Raw genomic sequence first — 20,746 nt, forward strand, 5'->3', positions numbered from 1 at the left:
CTGAAGTCAACAGGTTAACAGAGCGATACAGTACGTAACATATTTCTTTGGTTAACTTAATGACAGGGCTTACTGAAATTTATTCACTTAATTGAAATATTTGACCCCATCTTCCTCTTGGCTCAAGATGGCTTTATGGTCATCTTGGAAGCATTCAGATGTCACAACAAACATGTTAGTCTATGATGGGTACAAATGTAGGGTGTTGAGTTCATGCTTTCCCTCTCCTCCTCTTGTGTAAGCAGCACAATTAAATGCTTCCTATGGAGAAACCTTGAATCAAATTCCCATTAATCGTGACATCTGAATGCAAATCAGTGTTTATCCATTCCTCATAAACCAAGATTTTTCCATTGGGATTAAACCAAGGTTTAGAATCTTGGTTTGTGGGAAGGAAACAAGGTCCAGTTTGCCCAGGCACCTGCATTTGGACATCATGGTAAATTGGAATTTGAGTCAAGAATTAACAACCCAGGAGGCTTTTGATCACACTCCACATATGAGGAAAGAGAGAGAACAGCATGCACTATAAAAACAGGCTGTGGCCATTCCAACACAAACAAACCAAAGATTGTCATGATGCTCAAATGTGGCCCTACAGCGCAGCATTTCAGCCTAAATACATTGATATAACCGATTAACTCATTCATAGGAAATGACTATAGCATCATAGTTGATGTCATTGGTTTGACTATTCAATGGGTTGGGTCCAGTTCAAGAGGTCACAGGAAGAGTGGTTAAGTGGTTCTTTCCTCCACCTTCCCCAAGCCACCCCAAATTCTTCTCCAAGGACTGGGAGACAAATGAAACAAGATGGGGGCACTGCAGTGACAAGTGGGAATCAGTTACAATTGCATCTTTCTCACCCAATTGAGGACATCAGTAGGGAACATTGCCATAGACTCCACTTTCCAAAGCATCCATTTTCTCCAGGGAACTGATCTGTGTAGTCTGGAAATGAGCTGTAATTCCAGGGGGTCCCCAAGTCCCACCTGGAGGCTGGCATCCCTATCATGGGATAAGGCCAAATATGGGCTGTAAAGATGGCACATCTTTCATTTAATGAGGTTAGGCTGCTACCAACAAGGACAACCCTTTGTGGAGGGCATTTGGAGTCAAGGTTCTGTGTAACAAAGACCTTCAAGCAAATGCCAAATTTGAACATAAAAGAAAAGTTTGCAGTCTTTTTCACCAAACAGAGGTGATGAAAGTCTGATCTGCAATCTGGCAACCTAGATATTGCACTGGGTCCAGCAGCACCCAGAAATCTACATCTTCTGCACACCAACCGCAATGTAAGCCTCATGATGGTACCGTGCAGCTTACTCTCTTAAGTATGCACAAGGTTTCCACCTATGTATCCTTGCAGCAAGATAAGGCTAGCCCACAGAAATTGGTGTTTCTTTCTTCTAGAGATCGGAAGGCTTTATAACTATAATTACTTTGGCCTCGTACAGAGTCTACTGAAATCTAATTGCCCATGTTGAGTCACAAGCCGTAGACAGATTAAATCGGAATGCATCTGTACAATCAGATGTAGACCTCCAAGAGGGTATGAAGGACCTCGGATATGAAATTATTGAACTGCTGACTCTTGTGTGTAACTTTTTTCCCCTAACAGCTACCATAATATTTGAGGGCAGAAAGGTGCCAGATAGAATGACTTTTTTTTGGCAAGCATCCAGAAATGATAATAGAAAACAGAAGCCAGCAACATAAATTGACAGCAGCTATAATAAAGAACAAGGTTATCAGACACATGGGCAACCTAAGCACATATTGGCTGCCAACTCCAGCTTGGGAAATTCCTGGACATTTGGGGGCAATGCCAGGGGAAACTGGAATCTGGTAAGGGGAAGGAGCTCAGTGGGGTTGTAATGCCACAGAGTCTACCCTCTGAAGCTGCCATTTCTCCCAGGGGAACTGATCTCTGTACAACTGTAGATCAGTTGTAATTCCATGACGTTTACTAGGCAGACTATGTTTACAGGATGGTTTTCCACTGCCTTCCCCAGTCATCTACACTTTACCCCCAATAAGCTGGGTGTCCATTTTACTGACCTCGGAAGGATGGAAGGCTGAGTCAACCTTGAGCTGGCTACCTGAAACCGACTTCCACTGGGATCAAACTCAGGTCATGAGCACAGCTTTGACTGCAGTACTGCAGTTTACCACTCTGCACCATGGGGCTCAGATTTTATATCAAATAAAGGCCTATATACTAAATACAGATATGAGCCACACATTTAGTTGCTACTTCTGACAGGCAATTGTTTCAGGGGATCAAGTGAGGGCTTTAGAAGATGCAATCCCTTAGTTCAAGTCTCCCTTACCAAGGTACTGACCTCATCAGGGGCCAACTTAGGACCAAACTAGATATGATGGCGTCCTCGTGGCCACCATGAGAATGCCGCCACCATTTTAAAGTCATTTTGAAATGCTATAAGGGTTCAAACTTGATCAAACCTACACCATGGGGGCTGAGGTGCTCTTGCCCCCCCTCCCACACCTTATCAAGTGCTTAAACGGCCACACACATTCCACAGATGTTTCAGCACTTGGAAAGGTACAAGGTGGAGGCCCATTTAGGATTTGGGCCCTCACAATATTCATGAGAACCACCAGGACACCACCACATTGGTGGCTTGGAGGGCTTTTGCCTGATGTCGCATTCCTACTACATAAACCCATGTCTGCTTAACTGGCTTCAGGTTCTCTTCCTCTGCTTATCTAGAAGGAGTTGCTTGGAGGCCATCCCAATCCACCACCTTCTCTGAAGCACAGCATTGGATCTGATAGGGAACATAGTTGCTGGGCTCCACTTGTTCTGAACAGGCAAAGAGCTCACCTGACTCTCCTGCATACCTCCAAGTGGAGCCTGGAGATCTTCAAGTAGAACAACTGATATCTGGACGACAGAGATCCATTCCCCTGGAGAAAATGACTGAGTTGGAAGGTAGACTTTATGGCATTATACCCTGCTGAGGTCTCTCCTCTCCCCAAACCCTGCCCACCTCAAACTTCACCCCAAATCTCCAGGAATTTCACAACCCAGAACTGGTAACTACTTCTGCATCGAGCCATGGATCTCCTGCTCTGCTTCTCGTTGGCAAGCTGCTCCTCTGATCTCTAGGAAGTGTTAAGGTTCAGTCCTGCCTGGTCTTTGGCCATGTTGGTGGTGTATCACTTCTGCGTTGGACCACACTCAAGCTCTTTCAGCTCTGTCTGGACTTCTGCAGGCCGCCTTGCCCTACTGTTGTTTCAGGGAGTGTATATCCAGTAGAATGTATGATTGCTGGGTTGTTCCATGATAAGCCAGTGATTCAAGCACTCGCTCTTCATAGACAGGCATCCCGGCTGCCATTCATCTCTCTGTTAGTGTTTTTCAAACTAGCTCCATGGAGCTCACACAAGCTGAAAAGGTTCTACAGTAATAGAAGGTGGGAAAGTTGCCTGACTTTACCAAATGCCTAGGGTACATCCTAGAGCAAGCTCTCAGGAAAGTCTAACTAGGTCATGAATTTGGGCTTTATGAATACGTGGCTTGTTATAGATACAGTTATTCTAGTGGTTCCCCGGATCTACAGCTCCTTGTTGTACTTTTGTGATGATGGGGCTCTCCCTAACTAACATGCCCCTTCATGATCCGTAACACAACTGAAGCGTAGCTATTTTATCTACTTCCTTATTTAAATTTGATCCTTGTGAATAGAAAACTCAACAGGTATTGATAAGATTGTTGTGTCATTATTTGCTTACTGCATGTTTAACATAAGTAGTTCATGGAACAAAATGAACTTAATTCTGTGGTGATAATTAAATGATAACCAATATTTTCTCAAAATGTTATGTAACACTGCAACTGAATGAAGGAACAACAAACTAAATTGTCACAGAGAGATAAGCTGTGCATTTAGAGCTGACTGGACACCATTTACACCACACCAAGTACAGTACAGCAGTACTGAGATAAAATAATGAAAGTTGCTGGCAACTAATGTTAAGTTTCGTAATATTTTAGCATCTACTGTAGCATCTCAGAGTCCTAATCCTGACATCTAGTACAGAAACATTCCTTCCATATAAGAAGCGAGAAACATCTTGCGAAAATCCATTAGAATCTTCCTCTAATGTTTCTTAGTCCTGAATAAATCAACAAGGGTCGTTTATTTTTAAGAGGGTATCTGAGCAATCGGCATATTTTTCAAAAGAAAATGATGGGCAAAATGCTGTTTGTTCACATCACTGTCTCAGCGTTACCTCACTGTAGCCTTGTGGCAGGCTTTCTTCAAAAGGATATGGTTAACATGAGGAGGCTGCAAACAGAATCACAAACCCATTAAGTTTAACCTCAACCCATATGCATCAGTGGGACCTTGCATATAATACTTGTGTGCACAATCCCATTACCACAATCCTGATCCCTTCTCTTGGAGTTGACTGTATCCACTTTAAGAACGTCTACACAGGACTAGAACGGTCCCTGAATGGGACCTGTTCACTGCCTACCATTCTACCTCACATTCGCAGCCTCAGGGTTCCCATTGTGGCCTACAATAAGATATAACAACAGAAACAATTACAGGAAAAATAAACCCATCAAAACAATGCATTATCAACAATACTAAATACACACACACACATCAATAAATCAATGAACCATCAACACACACACCCGACTACGTTTTTTTCTTCTAAACAAAAAGGCCTTGAACAATCTTCTGAAAATGAAATATGGCGGACTTTTCTGTGCAGTAACCTCCGCAGGTAGGGTGCCTAAATGAAATGAAAAAAGACTTTGACTTTGAGCTCTTGTCCAGATCTCTGCTGGCCCTCCTTGAAATGATATCAGAGCATGAGGAGTTTGATGCTATGACACTTTATTAAAGTATCTCTGTAAGAATGTTCCACTTTCCTTCGCGAATGTTGGGTTTACACGCTGTGACTGTTCAGGGATTAAGCTCAAACTGCCTTGTGAGCAGTCTAGAAAGAACAAGCTCCCTCCCCACTTTCAAGCTGAAATAGTGGGCAATAAAGCTGTTAGGATGATAACGAAGGCAATCCACAAATGGATTTGGGCACTTAGGCAAAAGGAACTTTCTAAGCCTCAAAGCAACCAAAAGGTTTTAGTCCCTTACCTTCTCTGCTGGGAGCGTTTGGGGCACTTATATGAGGAAGCTCTCCCTTTAAAAAGGGGCAGTCATTCTTGGAGAGGGTCAGACATACTTGAGACACATGGAGACATTGTGGGGACTCCAAAGGAGACGGACCCAGGCCCATGGTCTGAAGAGAGATGACCAGCCAGAGGGAGAGAGAAGATACAACTGAGAGAGTATGAACAACAAACGTGGAACCAGGGAATTATTCACTTGAGATCCTCAGAGGCTGGCCTTTTCTTCATATCAGCTCTGCATGAAGGAAGATTATTGGGCACGCAAGAAAGAGCTTCTCAGTGGTGGCCCCCTAAGCTGATGATCTTCTGGAGATCCGTTAAAGCTACTCTGTTCCAGAGGGACTTTAAGTGGGCTAAATGTCCCCACCCCCTCCTGGTTTTGTGCCAAGTTTTACTCATGCTTTATGCTGTCTTTGACTGTAAGTGCTACTTGTTTTTTAGGGGGGGGGGTTAAGCTTTTAGTGGGTCCATAGTTTTGTTTCTTGTTGGTTTCAGATGACTCGTTTTTATTTTGTTGATTGCTATTATTCTAAATCATTCAAGATGCTAGAATTGACCTTTAAAGCCCTGTACAGCCTGGGATCAACATACCTTAAGGACTGTATTCTTCTATATGAACCTATCCATTCACTCAGGTGATATTTGGAGGCCCTGCTTTGATTCCCCCAGCCTTCTGAGGCTAGACAGGTGACGACCCAAGAAAGGGCTTTCTTAGTCATGGCACCAAAACTTTGGAACTCCCTCCCAAGAGAGATTTGTCTGTCTTCCTCTATCATTGTCTCCTGCCAATAGGTAAAGAGTTTTTTGTTTTGCTTGGCACCCCCCAATAACCATTATTGGCCCTCCTCCCTGGTCCTGGTACTGATTATTTATGTTTTCATTGAATTATTTTATGATTTCAAATGTTGTTTTTAATTGTTCAAATGTTTTAATGGTTTATGTCTTGGGGACCCTGATTGGGTGGAAAGGTGGCATAAAAATGTTTAACATAAAAATAAATTTTAAAATAAATATGGATATTTTAAATTATTAACTTTGCTTAAGCCACACTGGGTGCTTTGAAAGTAGAAGGGCAGGGCATAAGTAAATGTGATCCACAGGACACTATTATGAATGATATTTTCTGGAAAGGTTTGGTTTTAACTGATGAAACAAACTCAATTAACATGTTTTACTTGTCCCAACGCCAACAACCCTTTCTGTGGAAAGGGGAATCTCAAACCAACAGTCCCCTCCAGGAATCTATCTCTCTCTCTTTCTCTCTCTCTCTCACTCACTCACTCACTCACCCTATTTCTGTGTGTCATGGTCTAGATGTAGTTTCTAAATTGCAACTCCTGATGATGGTGCTTTATGAGTAAAAAAAAAATCAAACTGTTAAAGTGTCTAAATTAAGCTCATGACTTCTGCGATTGAAATACCTACTTTCAAAAACCTGAACCAAGGATTCTTTGCCTTCTGCTCCGGTCTCAACAAATGAAAGGCAATCTGGAGCAGGAGATGCAACTAGGAAGTGCTTCCTATCTATAATCTAATCTTTTAGCAGCAAAATTGTATAGCGGCACAGATAATAAATGAATTCTGATGCTATGAGAAACAAAAATAGTCAGTAAAGCTTGTAACAGCCCTTTGAGAGAAATCCTACTCAGGTCTATTCATTTGGGCTTACTCCCAGGAAAGTGTTCTAGGATTGCACTGTTGGTGAACTGCAAACCAGAGCAGAATGCTGTTAGTGTAATTTGGAAAAGAACAAATCAGACTAGAAAGTTGTTTTTATATCTCATTTTTTCTCTACAAAGTAAGCACGTGCATATTTTAAATGAATTGAGAATTAGACTGGCAATCAATCATTTCCTGCACCTTCTTGCTACAGGAGACAGACAAGCACTTTCCTCGTTTTGCTTTTAAAGAGATTTTAAGGGAAACAACAAAGATTACTAATGGAAGAAGTTTCTTTTGCTACAAAGCATTTTTCTTTAAAGCAATATAGGAAGAAAGAGGGCTTTTCTATCTACCACTTTTTTAACCCTGCTTCACGGCAGCATGCATAGTTCTCCACTTCTCCCTTTTATTCTCACAACAGTCTTGTGAGTTAGATCAGACCGAGACACAGTGAGCTTCATTACCGAATGCAGATTTTAAACCAAATCTCCTCAAGACTAGACCAACAGGCTAATATTTGAACCACAATGGGTTGGCTCAAGCAAGTGTTCTCATGAAATCTCTCCTCTTTACTCCAGCAGCTGTTGCACGTGCTGCTTTTGTCCGTGCGGGTCCCACAAGTCCCACCACAACCTTTTTGGTGGTCAAGGGAGACCCTCTCCTCCCTTTTTCACCAGAAGAAAATCTGGTTGGATCCAACCCTCTAGTTTTCAAGAGTTTAAGATCTGAATTTAAGGAAGCCAATAGCTTTAAGTGGAGCAAAGGTATGTAGGGCTGCCAACCTCCAGGTAGTAACTATATAAATAGGTGTACTGATATAAAATTGTGCAATCCTAAGAAAAAAATCTCAGTACACTGCCGCAACTTTCCTTTCAAATATATTTCTCTCTCTTTTTCTTTTCTTTCCAAAGTTTCTTAACTTGTCTTAACAATTTATACAACAACAAGGTTATAAGTTCCAATACAGTTTAACTTCACTATACAATTACTTCATTACACTTAATACCTTCTCAGAATCTTTAACATAAATGAGTACTCCTCGGGAACAATGAAATGCCGGCAGCTAAGTCCTTACTAGCAAGTAAGCAATATAAAGACAATGTTGTGAGGAACGCTGTTCTCCGCACCACTTCTGCGGTCAGGTGATGTGGACTGGTCCAATCACAATGATGGAATCTCGTTCCTGCCGGTGTTTCTCTTTTGGCTGTAAAAAGCTGTGTATTTTGAATGTGGATCCATTCAATATTCATATACAGCATACAAAGATGTAACAAGATCCCGGTTGCCTCTTGTTTCGCGTTGTGTATAATTAGCTTCTTCAGACCATGTATTAATATTCTGACTGCACCCTTGCAGTTCAAAGGAATGATTATACACAACGCGAAACAAGAGGCAACCGGGATCTTGTTACATCTTTGTATGCTGTATATGAATATTGAATGGATCCACATTCAAAATACACAGCTTTTTACAGCCAAAAGAGAACCACCGGCAGGAACGAGATTCCATCATTGTGATTGGACCAGTCCACATCACTTGACCGCGGAAGTGGTGCGGAGTACAGCGTTCCTCACAACATTGTCTTTTTATTGCTTACTTGCGAGTAAGGACTTAGCTGCCGGCATTTCATTGTTCCCGAGGAGTACTCATTTATGTTAAAGATTCTGAGAAGGTATTAAGTGTAATGAAGTAATTGTATAGTGAAGTTAAACTGTATTGGAACTTATAACCTTGTTGTTGTATAAATTGTTAAGACAAGTTAAGAAACTTTGGAAAGAAAAGAAAAAGAGAAATATATTTGAAAGGAAAGTTGCGGCAGTGTACTGAGATTTTTTTCTTAGGATTGCACAACCTCCAGGTAGTAGCTGGAGATCTCCTGCTATTACAACTGATCTCCAGCAGATAGAGATCAGTTCCCCTGGAGAAAATGGCCGCTTTGGCAATTGGACTCTATGGCATTGAAGTCCCTCCCCTCCCCTCCCCAAACCCCACCCTCCTCAGGCTCCGTCCCCAAAATCTCCAGGTACTTCCCAACCTGGAGTTGACAACCCTAAAGGTACGGCTCCTGCATAGGAAATCATACCACATTATTGCTGAGTAAAACCATGTTGTGCCTGACAACAGTCGTCATCTTCAGCTGAGAGATCACAGGGAGCAGGTTGAGTTCAAGGTAGTTAAGGTGCCCTGCTCAGGACCATTCCATTCTTCTCATGGTCAAATGATCAGCGCTGAACTAATTCTTCTGTCCCTACCTTGGGTATCTAAAACCACCATATATCATTAACTGAGTACTGTCTCTGACTAGCCAGACTCTCCAGGGACTCAAGGGAAGGACATTCCCCAGACCACCTCTGCAAGATCATTAGAAATTTTAATTTTTGAAAGCACACATGCAAAAATATGTGCCTGTAGCCTATGGGCCCAACTCCCTTGCCCTAATAATCAATGGGTTCAAGGACACAGCCCTATAGAAGAGCAGTCATACTAGCTTGGGTAAGCCAAGAACCAGTCACAAGACAGTGAACTGTAAAGATTCTTCTTGGAACATGAATACAGTTTCTTTTGTATTGTAATAATTCTTTGGTGCTCCCTCCCCCTTGCTTGGGTGTCTCCCATGGCTGATAACCTTTAGAAGAGGCTTTGAAATATTTAGAGGGGATGAATGTGTCACACATACCTCATCCCACTAACCTTCAAACTGAACGAAATAAAAGGGAAAGAGCAGCTATGATTGGGACTATTCTTTGATCTTTGATGCCGGCTTTCTGCAGACTGAACCAAGACCTTTTCCCAACTGCAGAACACCTTCTTCATTCTAATTCTTAAGTGATTTTACTGGGACTTCCACACCTGATTATTCAAGGGAGGATTCACTGTTAACTCTTTCCATTAAAGAAAGAAAAGTACACACACACAAAACCGTCATCAGAAGAGAATACTCAGAAAGGGAGACTGAAAGTCAGCATGTTATAGTATCAGACAACCAGGTTCAAATCCCCACTGTCAGCTTGTGAGTAACCTTGGGCTCACCACAATCCCTCAGCCTAACCTATCTCACAAGATTGTTATTGTGAGAAAAATATGCAGGAGGGGAGGATGATAAGTTAGTTTAAGCTTTGATGAGGAAGAAAAACACTACACACACACATATAGCGGACAAGTCACAGCTAACTGATGGTAACCCCATAGGGTTTTCAAGGTAAGAGACATTCAGAGGTGGTTTGCCTTTGCCTGCCTCTGCGTCGCGACCCTGGCATTCCTTGGAGGTCTCCCATCCAAACACTACCCAGGGTCAGGCCTAAGAGTATGGCCCAAGGTCAAGCTTCCATGGTGCGAGTAGGGATCTGAACTTAGTCCCAACACCTTAACCACTACACCATGCTGGCTCTCTAACAAAAAAAATAAATATTAAAAATCAAATGGCCATACAACTGATTCAAGCAAAGACTCGTTAATCATACTTTCAGGTTGAGGTTATTCCCCCGCCCCCCGCTTTTTGGTTGATTTACAGTGGATTGGGGCTTGTTGGTTTTTTGAGTATGGCACATAGAGATTTTAACGGATTCAGCTATCATAATGATCATATAGCCTCTATTTTGAAAAAAAAACCCTATTTTTTTCTGCATGGATAGAGATACTGCAACTTCTAATAAGTGGGATGAATACAAAAAATGCAACCTCAAAAAAAGAAGAAGTTGGAAACACTCGCGGGGGCACTGAGAGATTATTGTAGGAACAAGATCATCCCTAGGGGATTAAGAATGAGAAAGATTCCTGGCATGTTCCCTCATAATGAGACATTCAAAGAGAGGTAGTGTGCAATCTTAAACAAATGTTCGATGGAATCCAGAAACAGAAAATAGAAGTTAAATGTTTGACCCATCTTCAAAGGCACTTTAAATCACTCAAAGGGTATCGACATGTAAGACACTGTCCTCCTAAGAAAGTGCCAGGGTGCAGAGCTCAGAGATACAGATAACAGGTGGCAAAGACTCTGTTGGTAGTTTGAGCATAAATAGCCCAGTGCTGGGGCAAGCTGAAATAGGTCCACAATGGATCTTCTGGGACTCTTACAGTGCTTTCATAAACTGTGTTGTGTGTGTAAAGTGCCTTCAAGTTGCAGCCGACTTATGGTGACCCCTTTTGGGGGGGAGGGGTTCATGGCAAGAGACTAACAGAGGTGGTTTGCCAGTGCCTTCCTCTGCACAGCAACCCTGGTATTCCTTGGTAGTCTCCCATCCAAATACTAACCAGGGCCGACCCTGCTTAGCTTCTGAGATCTGACGAGATCAGGCTAGCCTGGACCATCCAGGTCAGACTGAAGCTGTGTTACTGCAATCTAAATCCACTGAAGTCAATGGACTTCGATTGGAGTAACTTGAATAGGATAGCGTAGTCAGTTTGGTACTTTGGAAGAAAACTAAAAGGGGATCATGTAAGAGTCAAGAATATACATTGCATAAGGCAGCACGAACCCTTTGTGATCTTTTCTGACATAGCTCATTCCTACAAGTTCCCTGGTCTGCCATTTTTTTGAGACTATGGCTGTTACCGCACTAGGTATTCCCAGTGATGTATTAAGAGTTTGAAAATGTTATAAAAAATACTGTTCGCACTTTCTATGTATTCCCACCGATGTATTAAGAGTTTGAAACTGTTATAAAAAATACTGTTTGCACTTTGTTTGGCCCCTTTAGCTGTGAAGATGTCTTCCAACCATTTTTTAGCCATGGCATCCAAAAACCCTTTTAAAGCGATGTTTTTTATAACATTTTCAAACTCTTAATACATCGCTGGGAATACCTAGTGCGGTAATAGCCAAAAGCACCTTAAAGCATCTCTTAAAACCCCTGAACAGATTGTGTCCTTGGTTAAAACCAGCAGTGGTGGAAGAGAACTGCAGTAAATAAAGTATCCAAATGCAATTTCACAAAGCAGCTAATGGTCCCAGCTTTTAAACAAATTGATGGAAAAACACAGGACCCTGACCTAGCTGGCAAGTCAAATATTCAGCACATGTACATAGAAATAAGATGATCCTCCTTCTATTCCTTGAACTATTTGTTAGGAAAGCCATTGTTGGAGAAACTATCAGAAGTCAAATTAATTGTTTAATCAATAAATGTGTGAGGCCACGAAAAAGAAAAGCAGGCTGAACATTTTAATCAGAAAAAATGGGTCAATTTCTATTGTTGTAATGTATGAGTAAGGTAATTGTAACTGCAGTGGTATGCACTGCGTGGCACGTGGGTTTGGGTAACCTTATGACTTCACTATTGTGAGATTTTTCCCCACTGTTGCCATGTGAACAAAACAAGACAGAAACACAGCAAAACAAAACAGATTAATCATTAAAAAAAAATGGCAACAGTTGGCAAGGGCTTAGAGACAGTTGTACTACTACAAAGACTATTTTGTTCATTATTTGAAATGGACTAAGTTTCAGCGGTAGTGTCCTCTATGTTTGTGTGCGTATACCTCCAAGTGTTCAATGTAATCATGAAAATGGATTAAAATTTGGGATGCTTAATATGTTTGGGTTTTGCCACTTCCCTTATGCTTTCCGGTTTCCAAATGTTTACTTGTTTCTAGATGTGATGCTTTTTCTAATAGAGCTGCGCCTACCTTTTTAATAAAAAATGCAGAAGCAAAAATAAAATATTATGAAGCACGTACAGTAAATGGGGTTTTATATAATCCAAAAATCCACCAAAAGATAACTTGGGAAAGTTGGAAACATTACTCTCAAAGCCCCATTTCCTGCATGTGTCTGCATATCTTTTTTTTGTTTGTTGCTCTTACAAAATCTCAGCCCCCCCCATTTATAATTGGTTGTTAAAGTTCCATTTCGATTCCAAATTTCAACATGTGCATGCAAATTCATTTCTACAGATTATACGATTCCTCTCACCTTCTAAAAAGATTGTGCTAATGCCCGTAAGAGCAGCAAACATTCAAGGGCTGGAGGTTGAACTGATATTTTCATTAGCTTTAGGTCTAGTCTTATAAAATCCTTTTCACTGTTTCCAACAGGTGCCAGCTATACAGTAAAGTCCTGGTTAAATTTAAATGCCTTGGGAAAACTATGATTCAGTGGAACAACAGCTTGGATGACAAGTGGTATGGTCTAACAGATGGCATTGCTGAAGAAAGTGACAGCGTAGATATCTTGCTCTGAGTATGCTATATTCAGGTTTATTTACTGCCTCATTAATTACTACAACTCTAAACAAAACTGCTTATCAGATTAAGTTTCAAGCTGTACATTGCAGGGGAGCTTGCTGGTAGCCATTCCAACTAGAGATAATTTCCAAGTTATCTTATGTTTTGATTAGAATTCTTATGTTTTGATTAGAGTTGCCAATCTCCAGGTGGGGCCTGGAGAACTCCCGCTTTTACAACTGATCTCCAGACAACAGAGATCAGTGCCCTGGAGAAAATGGCTGCTTTGGAGGATGAACTCTATGGCATTGTACCATGCTGAGGTATCTCCCCTCCCCGAACCCCGCCCTCTCTAGGCTCCACCCACAAAATCTCCAGGTATTTCTTAACCCATAGCTGGCAACCCTAGTTTTGATTCCCATATCAGTGATGTTTTCCCCTTGTACCAGTCGAACCCTGGTTCTTTTATTTCCACAACGCTGTTTCCTTTCACTGACTTTTCCCCATGAAATATATGCTTGTTCAATATGTGCCATAATATATAATATATTATAACAGCGTAAACCTATGCAAAGTTACTCCAATCTGAAGCCCACAGGCTTTCAATAGGCCTAGACTAACCCTGAATAGGATTGCACTAAAAATAAAGTACATTGGACATTAAAAATAACTGTCTATAAGAAGTACAGTATGTATACATACTCGAAGCAAATTTACAGAAAACCACAGTGATAACCACAGAATGGAAACAGCAAAAAGATAAACGAATGTTTAAAAACCCACTAAAAAAGGAACATTCATGCATCCCCAACTGCACACTGGACATCTGAATGTACAGCAAAGACGACCCATTTTTCATGTTGTGCTTTTCAGACACAAAAAGACTCTTAAGGTTTTATTGGGTTTTTAGGTTATATATTATTTCAGACAGAGGAGAAGAAGAAAACCCTATCGGGTTGAGGAGAGCAGCTGCAGAGGTTCATAGGGAAAGAGACGGTCCATCACGTATCTGACAAGGGGAGCTTTGACTCTCGAACGTTTATGCCCTCGAAATCTTGTTGGTGTTCAAGATGCTATTGGCCTCAAATCTTGCTCCATCAAGTATGTGGTTCCCAGGCCATAAAAGCCTTTGATGTTAAGACTCAGCACCCTGAATGGGACTCAAAAATAAACAGACAACCAACAGAGGAGCATCAAAATACATCGCAGATAACCTTAGATCATAATTTAAGAGCAAGGAAAGTTTCTGAGATGTCTTCAAGGGCAGGCCTACATAGAAAGCATTACAATAGTTTAGCCCTGAGGTGACCATAGCATGGATCAGTGTAGTTAGATCACTGGAGTCTAGAAAGGAAAATAAACTCCATGCTATGGGAAGTTGAAAGAGAGCACTTTTGGCCACTGTATTCACTGGCTTTTCCAACAAAGGGCTGGGTCTAGCAAGACTCCCAAGCTTTTAGCCAAATTTATCACACAGAGATAAACCCCATATAAAATAGGTGGCACAGTTCCCTCAGAAGCTGTACCCTTACCAGCCAGCATCCCCTCCATCTTATCAGGAGTTGGTTCCAGCTTGTTCAGATATTTGTTTTTTACCTGTCTGTTTGCCCTAGTTGTACTAGGGCTGCCAGGTCCCTCTTAGCCACCGGCAGGAGGTTTTTGGGATGGAGCCTGAGGAGGGCGGGGTTTGGGGAGGGAAGGAGTGTCAATGCCATAGAGTCCAATGGCCAAAGCGGCCATTTTCTCCAGGTGAACTGATCTCTGTCTGCTGGAGATCAGTTGTAATAGCAGGAGATCTCCAGCTAGTACCTGGAGGTTAACACTAAACACTAGTTACCTATGCTGGATAACGTTAGTTGCAGAAACAAACAGCACACAGCTCAATGTTGCAATAAATAGAAGCTATTTAGTAATGTATAAAACAATAAACAAAGGCATAAAACTTATTCCATCAAAGCCTTAATTACATAACACAAATATGAAGGCAGGATTCAAATTCTGTTATCACGTCCAAACATAAGTTCCAAAATCAAAATAGTCCAGTTCAATTAGGTTTCAAGTAGCAGTGTTTCCGTCTAGAGCCAGCGGAATTCCACCATCATTCCAAAATACTATAAATGAAAAGGAAAATGTTCCACATACGGTTGCTCCACCGCTGTTTCAAGAGTACAGAAAATAATTAAGCCGCAAACGGTAATTCCACCGTAGCTCCAAAGTAATACAGAAACCAAAACGATACTTCCGGATCTCGTGATCGTTTCGCGATAGCTTCTTCAGTCGTGAATTCTTACAGTTTATACATGGTATTCAGACCTAAACCACAAAATTAAATCAGCAAATAATAATACCTTATAGTGTACAATATAAACAGAATATACACAATATATACAAACAGCAGCCAACCATATTACAATATGACATAGCTTACCAGTAAGTGACCAGCGACCCATATGGGCTTCTTACTATCTCTGATAGCTGGTGATGAGTGAAGTTGTGATACCTTATTATAAGCAGAATGGTTCTATCTACACAGCTGAAAGGAGTCAAAGGAATCAAAATCTTAAAGGAAACAAGTCAAGTCAAACTCGCTGTTGAGTCCTGAGGGTGACAATGATTTAAATAAATGGATGTACCTCAATTCCTGCTAGTGTAATATTTTCACGATGTCTTCTTGTTGAAAAGGACGAGGTCTATATTGCCACAAAGCAAAAAACAAAACATCATTTTCTGAATGGCCATGTTGCAAATAGTGTTCCGTGAGCGGCGCCTCCAGGGTCCTAGAGCGGATCCTGGCTCTGTGCTCACTGATTCGTATTTTTAATTGGCGGGAGGTGGAGCCAATATAAATTTTTAAACAGGGGCACAGGACCGCGTAGACCACATTTTTGGATAAACAATTAGTAAATTGTTGTAAAGAATATTTGAACTTGATGCTAGATGAGCTGACCTCCTTAATAGGGAGGCTGAAGGGGCACATCGTGCATGTGCCACATTTGTAGTGACCTCGAATGTCGACTCTTGGTTTACTCATAGGGCTATCAGTGCAAACCAAAAAATTACGTAATGTTTTAGTCTTTCTCAGACCAAAGATACTGTATTTTCTGGCGTATAAGACTACTTTTTAACCCAGGAAAATCTTCTCAAAAGTCGGGGGTCGTCTTATACGCCGGGTGTCGTCTTATACGCCGAATGCTGAATTCCGAGCCGGACTGGAGAATCTCCCTGGGGAGCCGCCTCCGCTCTGTCCATGTCCCCGGGAGTTGAGCCGCCCCAGGAGGACCAGTGGCTGGCCCCAGGCCGCGGACTCGGGTTGGGTCACTCCAGGAGGTCTGGGGGCGGCCGCAGGGTTGGGGCGCAGTCCTGAGGGCCGACCCTAGGCCGTGGACTCGGGACAATCCCAAACTCTAAATTTTAACTGTAAAAATGGGGGGGTCGTCTTATACGCCCAGTCGTCTTGTACGCCGGAAAATACGGTAGGTGGTTTAGAGCAGCCTGGAATATTGAATAAGATGTGCCAATGGCGTCTAATAATGCGTTGGATCTCATGGGTTAAATAGTTGAATTGAAGGGAGGCAAAGATGCCAGTAGAATCCTCTTGTTGAGCCGAGGACGGTTCCAAAAGAGATTTCCTGTCCCTAAGAGCCACTCTGGCGAGGGCTGAAGAAAGAACAGAGTCATCATACCCCCTTAGTTTTAATGTGCAGCATAAATCTCGTGCTGCTGGACGGAAGTCTGATGTAAACGTAGAATTTCTTTTCAGCCTAAGAAGTTGGCTGAAAGCTAGGTTGCGGCGCAAATGCAGAGGATGATTAGAGGCAAAATGCAACCCTGCGCCCACGTCGGTGGGTTTACGATAGGGTTTCATGGAAATAGTGTTCTCCAGGGTCCTAAAGACCCACAAATCTAAAAAGGCAATTGCCTGTTTGTCACAAAGCCCCGTGAACTTGAGGTTAGGGTTTAAAGAATTAAGAACCGAGAGAACGGAGTCAAAGGCGTCAGCTGTATTCAAAATACAAAACAAATCATCAATATAACGAAAATAATAAAGAACCTGTTCCCGGAAGATAGGATGGCCCGTCCATGTGTCTTCAAAGGAGATCATATACACATTGGCCACCGACGGGGCGCAAGCCGCGCCCATAGCCACTCCTGGAGAACACTATTTCCATGAAACCCTATCGTAAACCCACCGACGTGGGCGCAGGGTTGCATTTTGCCTCTAATCATCCTCTGCATTTGCGCCGCAACCTACCTTTCAGCCAACTTCTTAGGCTGAAAAGAAATTCTACGTTTACATCAGACTTCCGTCCAGCAGCACGAGATTTATGCTGCACATTAAAACTAAGGGGGTATGATGACTCTGTTCTTTCTTCAGCCCTCGCCAGAGTGGCTCTTAGGGACAGGAAATCTCTTTTGGAACCGTCCTCGGCTCAACAAGAGGATTCTACTGGCATCTTTGCCTCCCTTCAATTCAACCATTTAACCCATGAGATCCAACGCATTATTAGACACCATTGGCACATCTTATTCAATATTCCAGGCTGCTCTAAACCACCTATCTTTGGTCTGAGAAAGACTAAAACATTACGTAATTTTTTGGTTTGCACTGATAGCCCTGTGAGTAAACCAAGAGTCGACATTCGAGGTCACTACAAATGTGGCACATGCACGATGTGCCCCTTCAGCCTCCCTATTAAGGAGGTCAGCTCATCTAGCATCAAGTTCAAATATTCTTTACAACAATTTACTAATTGTTTATCCAAAAATGTCGTCTACACGGTCCTGTGCCCCTGTTTAAAAATTTATATTGGCTCCACCTCCCGCCAATTAAAAATACGAATCAGTGAGCACAGAGCCAGGATCCACTCTAGGACCCTGGAGGCGCCGCTCACGGAACACTATTTGCAACATGGCCATTCAGAAAATGATGTTTTGTTTTTTGCTTTGTGGCAATATAGACCTCGTCCTTTTCAACAAGAAGACATCGTGAAAATATTACACCAGCAGGAATTGAGGTACATCCATTTATTTAAATCATTGTCACCCTCAGGACTCAACAGCGAGTTTGACTTGACTTGTTTCCTTTAAGATTTTGATTCCTTTGACTCCTTTCAGCTGTGTAGATAGAACCATTCTGCTTATAATAAGGTATCACAACTTCACTCATCACCAGCTATCAGAGATAGTAAGAAGCCCATATGGGTCGCTGGTCACTTACTGGTAAGCTATGTCATATTGTAATATGGTTGGCTGCTATTTGTATATATTGTGTATATTCTGTTTATATTGTACACTATAAGGTATTATTATTTGCTGATTTAATTTTGTGGTTTAGGTCTGAATACCATGTATAAACTGTAAGAATTCACGACCGAAGAAGCTATCGCGAAACGATCACGAGATCCGGAAGTATCGTTTTGGTTTCTGTATTACTTTGGAGCTACGGTGAAATTACCGTTTGCGGCTTAATTATTTTCTGTACTCTTGAAACAGCGGTGGAGCAACCGTATGTGGAACATTTTCCTTTTCATTTATAGTATTTTGGAATGATGGTGGAATTCCGCTGGCTCTAGACGGAAACACTGCTACTTGAAACCTAATTGAACTGGACTATTTTGATTTTGGAACTTATGTTTGGACGTGATAACAGAATTTGAATCCTGCCTTCATATTTGTGTTATGTAATTAAGGCTTTGATGGAATAAGTTTTATGCCTTTGTTTATTGTTTTATACATTACTAAATAGCTTCTATTTATTGCAACATTGAGCTGTGTGCTGTTTGTTTCTGCAAGTACCTGGAGGTTGGCAACCCTAAGTAGTACCCAGCTCGCTGGGAATAAATTGTGGATGACTGGGGAAGGCAATGGCAAACCACTTCGTAAATGTATTCTGCCAAGTATACGTTATGATGTGACCGTTAGGGTTGTCAATTCGGTTCATCCCGAACTGAAAAACAGCCGAATTTCCTCTGATTCGGCGGTTTTTAGTTCGGGACGAACCGAACTTAAAAAAGGTGGGAAACGGGGGAGCCAAATTTGCCAACTTCGGGGGTTCGGTGAATAAATTCGGCAGATTCGGGGTTCCCCCGCGCGCCTTCATGCTGGAAGGTGCAGATCTGTTTAAAGAGCCCCCCGCGTGTCTTCATGGAAGCCCCGTGAAGGCCCGCGGCGGGGCGATTTTCCCCCCGAACTCCAGATCTCGCACCGAAGTTTGCAGATCCGAAGCGGGGGAGTTCGGACTTCAGCACGGCCCGAATTTAAACAGGCCGAATTTTGCCGAAGCCAAACTTTACCGAATTTTTTTTCAACAGCCCTAGTGACTTTCACCCCATGGATCTGTAATGACCCAGTGCTTGCACAGGAGCTAATTTTACCATTTTAGGGCTTAAAGCAGAATAGTGGAACATTTTTCAGTCAGGGAAACATCATGAGGAGAAAAGACAAACATCCCTCATTAGCATCACAGCCCTGCTCCCCCACCCCCGGCAAGCTGCTTTTCAAGACCAGACAAAACACCGGTAATTCTTGTCAGAGACCTCCCAATGCTCTTTCATGTGGCCCTTAAATGCTAAAGAGACAGCAAAAAGCATAGGACACAAAGAGGCCAATTCATGCATCAGTAACTTGTGCCAAGCTGAGTGGATCAAGCACTCTTAAGTGCCCAGGTGCAAGGAGGAAGTAGCGTTTGACTCACCACACCCAAGGACACAAATGGTGCATCTAAGCAGCAATTCTGTGCAGCAATTGAAAAAAAGGTGCCACTGCAGCATTACACTAAAGCTTGAATTTGTGTGGCCGACCACTCAGAAGGCCTACTAGCTTTTCCAGTTATGATACTGTGATTCAGGTACATCCTGAACACTCCCCTCCCATCTAAACTAATGCATTACTCTTCCTATCTAAACTAACACTGGCCAATATTCCAACTCTGTACATCCAGCCTCTCTCTTTTTAAAATCCAGTTCAAACATCAAAACATAACCATTCCACTTGTGAATTCCTACTTCTAGTTCAAATTTCATCCTAACAGTCATATTGTAGCTTCCATATGGGCAAAGCAGAGCAAATCAATACCATGCATTCTCTAGAAGACTAAATATTTGAATTCCTGTTTATTGATTTTTAAGTCAATGTTTGTTTTTGCCGTTTGTTTTTGCCAAAGTTCTGTTACTTTTGGCCCAAGAGGGCATCATTTAGGAGTCTTATGAAATGTTGATGAGTTGGTGCCAGCAGTTGCCCCAGGAGAAAAATTAGGATTGCTGAACAAGGAGATTCAATGTTTTTAACAAGCAAAATTTCCTATAATGGGGTTGGACTCTCTATGTGGAGGCTCATCAAAGTCAATGGCAAAATTCTTCCAACATTAGTGGGACTAAGATTTGAATTTAGACAAATTCCCAGTATGTGAATAACACATAGAATCACAGAGTTGGAAGGGACCACCAGGGTCATCTAGTCCAACCCCCTGCACAATGCAGGAAATTCACAACTACCTCCCCCACACACACCCAGTGCCCAGAAGATGGCCAAGATGCCCTCCCTCTCATGAACTGCCTAAGTTCACAGAATCAGCATTGCTGACAGATGGCCATCTAGCCTCTGCTTAAAAACCTCCAGGGAAGGAGCACTTACCACCTCCCGAGGAAGCCTGTTCCACTGAGGAACTGCTCTGTTAGAAAATTCTTCCTAATGTCTAGATGGAAACTCTTCTGATTTAATTTTAACCCGTTGGTTCTGGTTCGACCTTCT

The 20,746-nt window shown here is 42.1% G+C and overlaps 1 protein-coding gene across 1 annotated transcript in view; it reads right to left on the minus strand.

Annotated features, from left to right (window-relative positions):
• CPQ (carboxypeptidase Q) overlaps positions 1-20,746 on the minus strand; it is a 167,270-nt gene that overhangs the window by 128,349 nt on the left and 18,175 nt on the right. The window lies entirely within an intron of this gene.

The sequence above is a fragment of the Euleptes europaea genome, chromosome 8 (assembly GCF_029931775.1).
Source record: "Euleptes europaea isolate rEulEur1 chromosome 8, rEulEur1.hap1, whole genome shotgun sequence".
NCBI classification, from domain to species: Eukaryota; Metazoa; Chordata; class Lepidosauria; order Squamata; family Sphaerodactylidae; genus Euleptes; species Euleptes europaea.